This window comes from Varanus komodoensis, unplaced genomic scaffold (genome assembly GCF_004798865.1).
Source record: "Varanus komodoensis strain SLA01 unplaced genomic scaffold, ASM479886v1 scaffold16, whole genome shotgun sequence".
NCBI classification, from domain to species: Eukaryota; Metazoa; Chordata; class Lepidosauria; order Squamata; family Varanidae; genus Varanus; species Varanus komodoensis.
Window position 1 is genome coordinate 4,989,542 of NW_025335468.1, and position 11,867 is coordinate 5,001,408.

The following is an 11,867-nucleotide window of genomic DNA, read 5'->3' on the forward strand; positions in this document are numbered from 1 at the left end:
TACAAGCAGTTTGGAGCCATCTGAACTGCGCTCCAGGTGAAATGCTGGACTTCGCGTGCAATCCTATGCGCGTTTATGGACTTTGTTTCAGCATGTATAAAACTGCATCCTGTGGTCTTGTTGGACGGCCATAGCTACACATAAGTTGAGAAGAACATTTTCTCCTTTCCTCAAACCCTCATTCTGTATTAGAGCAACATAGCTCTTTGGCAACTTTATCTAAAAAAAAAAAAGTCTAAGGCGTTTTACAATTTTGCATTTTAAGATCACTTAAATCGTGACTGAAGAAATAAAATAGAGTTTTGTCTGTCATTTTCTGAGTGGTCATCTCCACTCTCAGTTCATACCAGATCTCTGAGTATAGACTCTGCACTGTAGAGTATTGTAATCTGACTCCCACCCTATTTGGAGGGTTCTTGTGCCACAGTACTAAACCTCACTGAAAATTGAGTAATAGGGTTAATAACTACCCCCCCCACCTCAGAACCCTCCTCCCAGCCAACCTAAATACATCAGAACCAAAGTGTGACCCTCACCGTGCATTAATGTCCCACCTCAGACAAATGGGGGAAGGCACCAGTTGCATAGAATTCTCTTCCTTAGGGCCACTTACACAAACAGTTTCAACCTGCAGCGACAGGACAGGACAGGACAGGACGGGGGTCATATCACTTCTCAGGAAAAGACATTGTGTGAGCTTGTCCATCTTAATGATTTCTCTGCAATAGGAAATAATGCTGAAACTAAAGAGGAACTCCTAACTGAAGCTGGATGATGGGAGATTAGTCAGGATGAAAAAAATGAGAGTACCCCTTCACAAAGTGCTTAGTTAAATTTGGGAATTAGTTACTGTGTGATGTGGCAACCAACAACTTGGGATGACTTAAGGAGACTAAAAGTAAAGGGAATTTGTCATAATGGCAGTATGCTACCTGCAGAATCATAAGCTTCATAATTGTAGAACTTTTTCCCCATCTAAGTAGGCATACAACTCCTAGCATTTCCCATCCAGCATGGCCAACTGGAAAATTCTGGAAGCTGTAGGACTTCTGTTTTCTATAAAAAGAGAATTTCTCCTTAAATACCATGACAGGGAACAACAGTAGTGTCCTATTTCATGGCCTGCTTTTGGTGTCCACAGATTATAGATTATAGTCAGAATTCTACAGTCTCTCATAATACATTCAAGGTTATTTATTTATATTTATAACCCACCTTTTTCCTTTCAAGGCACTCAAGGCAGCTTACGTAATTCTCTCAATCTTATCCCCACAACAACAACCCTGTGAGGTAGGTTGGGCTGAGAGTCTGACTGGCCCAAAGTCACCCAGTTGGCTCCATGGCTGAGTGGGGACTAGAACCCAGATCGCCTGAGTCTCAGTCCCACGCTCTTAACCACTACACCACACTGGCTCTCACACCACACTGGCTCTCATCCTCAGGACTGCCGAAAGAGTCAATGGCCAGTCTGGCTGAGAGTCTGACTGGCCCAAAGTCACCCAGTTGGCTCCATGGCTGAGTGGAGACTGGAACCCAGATCGCCTGAGTCTCAGTCCCACGCTCTTAACCATTACACCACACTGACTCTCACACCAAAAGCTACTTAGTAGAATACCTACTAACTGTAGGTATAGATAGAACAGAGTAAAAGTCCATCTTTGCCATACCGAGTGTCAAACCCAGGCCACCTGTGTGAAAACCAAGACTCCTAACCACTAGACCAGGGGTCGGCAACTTTTAACACTCAAAGAGCCATTTGGACCCATTTCCCACACAAAAGAAAACACCAGGAGCCACAAAACCCTTTTGACATTTAAAATGAAGATAATACTGCATATATCGTTTTTTACCTTAACGCTATGTATATCTTCATTATGATTTAGATGCAGCTCTTGTTCAGTCACTAAAAACTTATTTTTAATCTAACATTATACACTAGTAGGGCTCCTTTCATATATTTTGAATATATGAATATTTTGAATACAGCTTCCTGAAGAGTCAAAGTCAGTGCTAAAGGGCTGCATGCATTAAACAGCAAACCCCATCATAAGTTTGTCAGCAGTAAAAGCAAATGAATCTACCCATGTATCATTAAAGGTTTGGTTTTCTTCAAAACTTTTCTTCAATTTATCCATGGTTGGCCTACCGGGGGAGGGGGGGCTCAGTAAATTGGAGCAGGTCCGCAGATCGGCGGCTGTGCCAGAGATATAGGCAGGTTTTTTTTTGTCATAGAACGCACCGAAACAGAGTTCCAGCACCGTTTTTCAACAGATTTTCCAAGTTTTAAAAGTAACTTTTGAAAATTTGATGTTTGGTCCACATGGATTTGAATCGCCCTGTCAAGCATAGCAGGTCAGCGGCAAAATCATTAAAAAGGTGCATGCAGGCTGTTTGTGTGTCAAATCTGATGCATGAGTACTTCGTCCGCACTGGTTGTGATGGCACTGCACATCTTGTGGCACTGCTTGGCTTGTGATTGGTTGTGTGGTCACGCGCTGAGCTTACTGTTATGTTTTGTTACACAACTGACGTGTGGATGTGTGTACAGTGACTGACTACGTACGAAAGGTAAATAATTTCATGAGTTCAGGCACCTTTTTTCTTACAAAAAAGCACTGGATATAGGTGTGTTTAGTGACTGATTAGCAGATAAACAGTCAAGTGCTGTGAATTGTGACAGGTCCCAAGCACAGCTTTTAACATTCAGATGAAGATTACATTTGGACAAAGAGAATCTTTTCAGCAATGTTTTGTGTAACATGAGAGCCTGCAGGAAGCTTGTTTAGCAGAGGAATGTAGCAATTTACTTAACTAGCTGATTTACTTAACCAGCTAGCGAGGTGTTCCTGAGTGGAGCTTCGAGCAGATCAGCCGCTGTGCCGGCGTGTGTTTTGAGCGACGGAGCCACAGCAGAGGGGTTCAAGAGCCACGTGCGGCTCCAGAGCCGCGGGTTGCTGACCCCTGCACTAGACCATATGGGAGCAGTAATATTAACTTCCTGTTTTATGCCTTGCATTAATTGGATTTTATGTGGTTTTAGATGTGTTTATTTCATTATAGCTGTGCTGACTTGCTGTTCCTGTTTTCCTGTGAGCCACTCAGAGAGCCCCAGGCTATGGGGCAGCATACAAATGCAATAAATAAAACTTTCGCATTCTTGGACTGGACTTCAGAGTTAAATTTGGTATAGCTCTCGGTCACCATTTATCTTCTGCTCCTTCATATGTTTCCTTAGATAGTGCAGTCTCCTTATCCCATTCCACTTTCCTTAACAGTAAACACAATATTGTATCAGAATAGATAAGCTGGTCTTCATGAATGAGCTCTGGAGTTGTGATTGCTGCTGTGTAACTTCTACTTGCTCAAGTTGTCCACTTAGCAATTCCTGCAATTTTCATGCAGGTCCAAACCACATGAAGAATTGTTTGTTGTTGTTAGTCACAAAGTCTGACCCATCGCGACCTCATGGACAACATTCCTCCCCTCCACCATCCCCCGGAGTCCACTCAAGCTCACACCAACTGCTTCAGTGACTCCATCTAGCCACCTCATCCTCTGCTGTCCCTTTCTTCTTTTGCCATCAATTGTTCCCAGCATTAGGCTCTTCTCCAGGGAGTCCTTCCTTCTCATTAGGTGGCCAAAGTATTTGAGTTTCATCTTCAGGATCTGGCCTTCTAAAGAGCAGTCAGGGTTGATCTCCTCTAGGAGTGACCGGTTTGATCGCCTTGCGGTCCAAGGGACTCGCAGGAGTCTCCTCCAGCATCACAATTCAAAGGCCCCAATCCTTTTGCACTCAGCCTTCCTTATGGTCCAGCTTTCACAGCCATACATTGCAACTGGGAAAACCATAGCCTTGACTATACGCACTTTTGTTGGCAGGGTGATGTCTCTGCTTTTTAGTATGCTGTCTAGATTTGCCATAGCTTTCCTCCCCAGGAGCAAGCGTCTTTTAATTTCTTGGTTGCAGTCCCCATCTGCAGTGATCTTGGAGCCCATGGGAATAAAATCTGTCCATTTCTTCCCCATCTATTTGCCAGGAAGTGAGAGGACCGGATGCCATGATCTTAGTTTTCTTAATGTTGAGTTTCAAGCCAACTTTTGCACTCTCTTCCTTCTCCCACATCAAGAGGCTCTTTAGTTCCTCTTCACTTTCTGCCATGAGAGTGGTATCATCTGCATATCTGATGTTGTTGATATTTCTCCCAGCAATCTTAATTCCAACTTGTGATTCATCTAGCCCCGCCTTTCTCAAGATGTGCTCTGCATATAAGTTAAATAGGCAGGGCGACAGTATACAGCCTTGCTGAACTCCTTTCTCAATTTTGAACTAATCAGTGGTTCCGTGCCCAGTTCTCACTGTTGCTTCTTGACCCGCATATAGGTTCAAGAGACAAATAAGATGGTCTGGTACTCCCATCTCTTTAAGAACTTGCCACAAGTTGTTGTGATCCACACAATCAAAGGCTTTAGCGTACTCAATGAAGCAGATGTTTTTCTGGAACTCCCTAGCTTTCTCCATGATCCAGCGTATGTTGGCAATTTGATCTCTAGTTTCTCTCCCTCTTCGAAATCCTGCCTGTACTTCTGGCAGTTCTCGGACCACATACTGCTGGAGCCTAGCTTGTAGGATTTTGAGCATAACTTTGCTAGCATGTGAAATGAGTGCAATGGTGCAGTAGTTTGGACATTCTTTGGCATTGCCCTTCTTTGGGATTGGAATGTAAACTGACCTTTTTCAATCCTGCAGCCACTGTTGAGTTTTCCAAATTTGCTGGCATATTGAGTATAGCACTTTTACTGCATTGTCTTTTAAGATTTTGAATAGCTCAGCTGGAATACTGTCACCTTCACTAGCTTTGTAGTTGCTCAGACTTCCTAAGGCCCATTTGACTTAACATTCCAGGATGTCTGGCCGAGGTCAGTGACCACCCCGTCATGATTGTCAGGGACATTAAGCTCTTTCTTGTATAGTTCTTCTGTGTAATCTTGCCACCTCTTCTTAATCTCTTCTGCCTCTGTTAGGGCCCTGCCATTTTGGTCCTTTATCATGCCCATCTTTGCATGAAACGTTCCCTTCATATCTCCAATTTTCTTGAAGAGATCTCTGGTCCTCCCTATTCTATTGTTTTCTTCTATTTCTTTGCACTGTTCATTTAAGAAGGCATTCTTATCTCTAGATTCAACCATATAGACAGATGCCCACACCATCTTCTGGAACTGGGAGAGGAAGGCAGTGTTCTCATCTTACCAAACAGATAAGAACGAGGCCAGCACTACCACTGGGCAGAGCAAAAAGACAACAAGTTGTTCAATGATTTTGTTAGCTTTTGTAACTAGCATCTTTATGGTGGTGGAGGAACTGAGTCCTTGACAAGAGTTCTACACGCAGGATATGCTACAGTGACCAAGTCATGATACTGACACATTCTGCCCAGAGAGCAGACACATTTGGGCGCTCGGGCTGGCACCAAAGAAATAAAAGGCAGAGTTTCTGAAAGATCTTACCAGTCTTTGGAGCAGGCATTAATGACACACACAGTTACTTCTTCTACTAAAGTGCATGCTCATATTATCCTCCAGTGCTACAAATACTTTGGTCTGAAGAATTACTCTAAATTAAAGCCTCAAAACCAGTTTGTCCTGTTTAAGGTAATATTGCAGTCCACATACAGCATGAAAGCAGGCGGGGTCATTGAATAGTTAAATACTTTATATTACCTTACAAAATAATGTAGTTGGGTACTAAAGTATGAGAAAACTTAGTGGGGAAAGGCTACAATTATACTTGTTGAAATATTTATTCTTACTGTAGAAAAGAAAAGACAATAGCAACAATATCCTGAACACTGATTATTCTGTATCTCCTTCAGTGAATTGTTAAGTCCCTTTTAAAGAAGATCTATTACCCATTCTTCTGCACATACATTTTGTAATACATTAACTGATAAAATTTAACTCCTGCACTAGCGTATGCTGATTACCGATTGTATCATGCTCAGATGCCATTAACAGGATGATGCACTGCAAATTCATGTGACAGAGATTAATGTGCATAGCAAATGCATCAGAAATTACTGCAATGAGGGATCCATGCACACAGGTCTTAAAGATAATTTGCAAATGGAATCGTCTTCCAGTTCAAAGGCTGTGTACCTCAGTGCTCTGTTTCCAGTGAGGCCACTGTGAGAAACAGAATGGAGCACTCAATATATGTTGGCATGAACCAGCAGGATGCTTCTTATGCTCCTCACTGGCAGCTTGAGCTTCATCTGAATGCTCAGTTGGCACAGGTCCCATCGGCATTAACTGAGCCTGCAAGGCCCAGGTAAAATGTTTTCACTGCTCAGGCTTTTGAAATCTGTCCCAGTGATAATAGAGGAGCTACTCACACCATCTCAGGAAGTTTTTCAGTCTAAAAATTACACTTCTCTTTCTTCTTTAGAATCTTAGTCTCAAAGAATTAATTAAATATCATGTTGCTGCAGTAAGTTAGAGTGTCCCTTACCACCCAAAGAAATGTATTGGTACCTGCTTTATCCAAGAACACAGTGGTTACTGGAAAAGTCTGGAAATGGGAATTTTATGTTCCAACAGTTTAAAAAGGGCAATCTTCCTAAGAGGCATTTAGTTGTAAAACTTCCCAAGATCAGTCAAGCTTGGTGGTTGGTAGAAGAACTCTGGAAGGAGAATTAGAATGCAATTCTATGCATTTTTATTCAGGAGCAAGTCTCACGGCATACAATGGATATTATTCCTGTGTAGTCACCTTGGATTCCTTGCAAGAGGAAATAAGGTGGGACAGAAATGCAATGTTGTAATAGTAGTAATAATGAATATGTACCAGATTGCAGCTTTTCAGAATCCAGTGCAAGACTTTTTGCGAGTGATTATTTTCACTTTTCACAAGTCTGGTCTATCCTTTTTGTTCTGAGATTGAGAAACATACTTAGTATTGGGATTCAGAAAAATAGTTGCTCTTGGTGCAGTTTCTCAAGGCCTGCTGATTGGAATTCAGAGGAGCAGGAGGGGAGGAAGGAAGAGGAAGAGCAGGAAGGGGTTATTTTCTTTGCAAGAAAGATCTGTAGCTCTGAATGTGGAAAGGGAGAAAACCTGGCTCATGACATTTATATTGTGTAACCAGATAGGAAAGCTTCATCAATCTTGATTAGTGCAAAGTGAAAAGCATTGGGATACAATAATCCAAACTTCATATACACACAAAAGTTATTTAAGATTGTTAATCTATGTGAACATACCTGAAAGGTGATCCTATTGTATTCTGACTAGACCGGTTTGCTATGCAAAGGGAACAATACATTTTATGGATACTTTATGGCTGAATGATGGCTGTTTTGAGGGTTTGTGGAATGATTACTCTGCATTTATTTCTTATATTTTCCTTGCATCTAGAAAATACATTTTAGGTGCTGTTATTTCTGGATGCATTTTAGGCACTTAGAGTATGGCCTCCACATTTCTTATTTGTGATGGCAAGTAGCCAGGATGATGCAAAAGACCTTGAATGAGCACATACTGTTTTATACATAAAGGCTGGGGAAACATTCTTTGCTTGAAATTTACAAGGGGAGGCCAACCAATATTCATGGAAGGGTAAGTAAGGAAGAACAGAATGCAACACACCCAATGAATCCTGTGTATTAGCCTTCCCCAAGCTGGTACTGTCCTGATATGCTGCACTACAACCCCCATAACCAGCAGCCATGCTAGCTGAAGCTGATGGGACATATCATATCCTCAGCATATGTGGAAAGCACCAAATTGGGGAAGATTCCTGAACATTCTTAAGAAACTCCGCAATAATTAATTTAAATGTTAAAAAAATTGTAATCTCAATGCACACTTTTCTTGTAAAACTGCCTTGTTGTGTGGTGCTAACTCACATCATTTTTAATGGGGTGCATTTAGGGAAGGAAAGCCATTTCACCTGATTCCCCCATACTGCACTTTCTTCCACAGGAACACCCACGTTTCTGGTTATTCTGAGGTATACTAAAATGGTCAGGACAAACGCTCCTGTTAATTCCTCTCCCCTGCTCGATCTTGCTTATATCCCAGACTGGTTAGCTATGTACTTCCATCTGCCACCAGCGCTTCCCCACCTTATGGACCTCAACCCACCAAGCCAGACAGCTTTGCACTGCTGTGCATATTTTAATTCATCAATCTATGTTCTTTACAGACTACAGAAAAGTAATCTAGCTTCAGTTATGTTTCTGAATCTAATTTAACATCTCTTTCCATATGAATAGTGAGAGAAAAAATATATGCCAAAGAAATGCTGTATAGTTTTACTTAAGTTGCTCCCCTCCCTATTTGAATGATAACATGATTTTTATGCTATTAAAAATACAGAAAGATATTGCTAGGAAAGATGGCAAGAATATGTTTTTGGGTAATTCGCAATACATTCCTATTGTTTGCTATCATTATTTCTCTCTGATTTCATGAAACTAGCTCAGTACAAGGTCAGTCCATGTGGCTGTGGCTTGAACAAATCATGGGAATTTGTTGTTTTTGTATTAAAATCCTTCATAGCAAGGCTTCTTTTTTTAGCAGATGTGTAGGGTACGTTACTTTATTCTCCTGTCTAACCTATCTTGCCAAGTAACAGGCTCCTAAATTGATAAGTTGATAGATTACTAATCCATAAAACTTTCTGGTTCTGTACACAGAATGCTTTGACTCTTAAAGTCAAATTATATGCCAATGCAACTAAAGAGGTAGCAATTGTAAAAACCAAAACAACAGGATTCCATATGTACACTTAAGTATAAAGCGCAAAATGATAGTCGCGACTGAATTGTACGATATACATTTATATATATATGTGTGTATATATATATATATTTAGTTTATTTCACACAGTCCTGATAAAGAATTACAGGTAGATTGGGAATCATTTACAGTTCCATAGTATATGGTGTGGCCACATAGCTTCTGATGCAAACAACATACGGTGTGTAAAGTGTACACATTTCTAATCAACCCACCCCGCCATTCACACAATGGATTTTCAAAGCTAATACTAGATTCAGCTACGTAGGAAAGCCTCGAGAATGCTAGGATACAGCGTTGGGTGTCGTACAACACTGTAGGTCACAATGGGACAAGCTAAACTACTTTAATTTTCAATCTAGTATTTCTAGTCTACCTGCATTATTGCATTTATACGCATTTTAAAATTCAAATAAAAGAGAATACGATATGGGAAAGGAACAAATTCTTTGCTGTTTTAGGAGCTGAACTGCAGCCCATACAAAGTGTCCATAGAAGCAGAGGCAAGATTATAAATTTGAAAAGATAAAAAATAATTTTCTAGCTCATTGTGTTGGTAGGTTTCCATTTCCCTTTGGGAAAAGTTATCTCCAACAGCTGACTCCAAAACAAAACAAAAAAGAAACCCGAATTTATATGTTATCCACAGGCCTGTGTGTGTTACAGTGATAACTGGGTCTGTTCATCAAGGAAAAAAATCAAGATGTCAATTGACAAATTCCACTTTAAAAGATTATCTTGGGCCCCATCAGACCCTTCAGAAATAATTCACTGTTTTCATAATGACCTTGTAATGGAGTTTATCTGGCATACTTTTGTCGTTTTATTCAGGTGGTCCATAAAGCAGATAGTGAATGTCCAGATTGAATAAACTAGCATTTCTCTTTTGCAAAAAGTATGGTTTAAGAAAAGACATAGAAATTAAAACAGGGGTGGGAGCTTACCTCAAAGTTACATTTATGAATAAATGTGCATGTTTAGACAGAAAAAATGGCCATCTGGGGAATGCTGGGAATCACAGGACTGTTTTGTATCTTAACAGGCATAGGCGTGTGCTCTACATTGCTTACAAAAGGGCTTCTGAGGTGATCTTACATTCTCCTCACTCTCTTGAAAGTTTGAAGCTACAGTGGTAGAAACACTGACAAATTATAAGATTGGAATTTATTGGCGAAAATTCAAAAGCAGCTTCTGACAACTAATCATTGTACCAAGTATTCCTCACCCATCCTACACAGTGATCCATAATTACGGAATTGCTACGATGAGCGTTACAATGCTGTTTCATGGCCTTCCATTCTTCACTGTAATGGAAAGCTGCAGCAAGGTTATTTTTCGAAAGAGGAAACGGCTTTGACCTTGCACATGGCTCCTGATATATACAAATGCGATTAACACAGGGAAGGAGTCAGAAGAAATTTTGTGTATGTGTGTTCACAAACATGCACACACACACACCAGTCACTGCAGAATTTACATTCACGTTAGAAGCAGAAAACAGTCGTGCGCACAAAAGTATGTTGGAGTCAAAGTAAAATGAAGGCAGAATGTGGGAAGTTCCATTGTGTGGAGAAGCTGAAGTGGACCATCCACGGTGCACCGCAGCCAAGTGCATTCAGGAAGAGAGGCGTGAGCAAGAAGAGTGCCTTCTGCGGAATGAGAGAATGGGAGCAGCGAAGACTTGCGATCGGGAAAGAAGGGCAGAGTCAGAGCTTTTGGAATGCAGCAGCAATGAACTCTGGTTTTCCGGTTTGCCTGCTTTGAGATACTCCACATTTGAAAAAAACTGGTTTGCTTGCTTTTAGACTCACAACTGAACATGACCTCAATCACATGTTTTTTACCTTGATTTTTTCTTCCGCGTGTGTGATGTGCCTAAAGCAGGTCCCCAAGCCACAAACTCCAACAAAAATGGCTGGGGAGTGTGGATGGAGCACCGGAACCCTCTCCTCTCTGCTAGTGTTTGACCTCTACATTTCTCTCACTCACATGCATGTGCGTGCACACAGATATACACAGTGCAATTAGAGCATTTCCCCCTTAACATATGTAATAGCATTTTTATATCTGTGTCCTTTTGAAATACTGATTCTGTTGCATGTATTCAAGTCATTCCAATATGTTCCGAGTGGAAGATTCCCCACTTACCTGAATCAGCCTGCTATATTCCTGGCAAATCTTTCCCACATGTAATGGGTGTCTATGGATGAAAGAATCCCTTGAACAGGCATGAGTGTTTCTGAATAGGGAACTACAAGCTTGCCCTTCTTCGAGATGAAATGCAAACATTGGGTGTCATACCTTGTGTAAAGCCAGAAATCAGCCCATCACTCTTTTGCCCGAAACAGGTATCTTCTATTTCCTTTGATTTTTTTGTACATAGACCTGAGGCACTAGAAAGGGCAGAGTAGTTTTACCGCACAGGAGAGGACACGCAACAGCTAATATAGCTTCACTCATGCAACATGGATTGGGACCCTTAATTCTAATCTACCATTGGATCCAAATACTTCAAATGCAGTGCTTTTGCTGTACTCAAATGCAGTGCATTTTTCAGTACAGTGGTACACAGATCTACTAGCAAACAGTGATCCTCGGAACAAAACGGAGCTACCAAAGCAAGAATTCGGCACTGCAAGGTGATGCAAGTTTGTAGTCCTTTTGGACTTCAATGGAATCAGGGCAGCGCTTTGTATCTAGGAAGGCTGCACTGTATGTTACCAGAAAGCACTCAAAGAAGATGTGGAAGTGACTTACACTTCCATCTTAATTCAGAAAGGAGAAACCTGTGGCTCTGAACCACAGGCAGACAAGTCAGAGGTCCACCTGTGAGAACAGCTGCCACATCCTTGTAGCAAACCCACATGCACAGAGGAAGTGCAATATAATCCTACTTGTGCTCTTTGCACATCCTGCTAATCCATAAGATCACAATATATACCAATAGCTAAAAGAGCAGGTTACAAATAAATCAGCATGCTCTACTCAATAAACGCCTATGCCAAGGCTACTTTCCCAAATTCCATGAATTGCAAACAGCCATTTGATGTAGGAAGAAGAGTAAAGCCTCT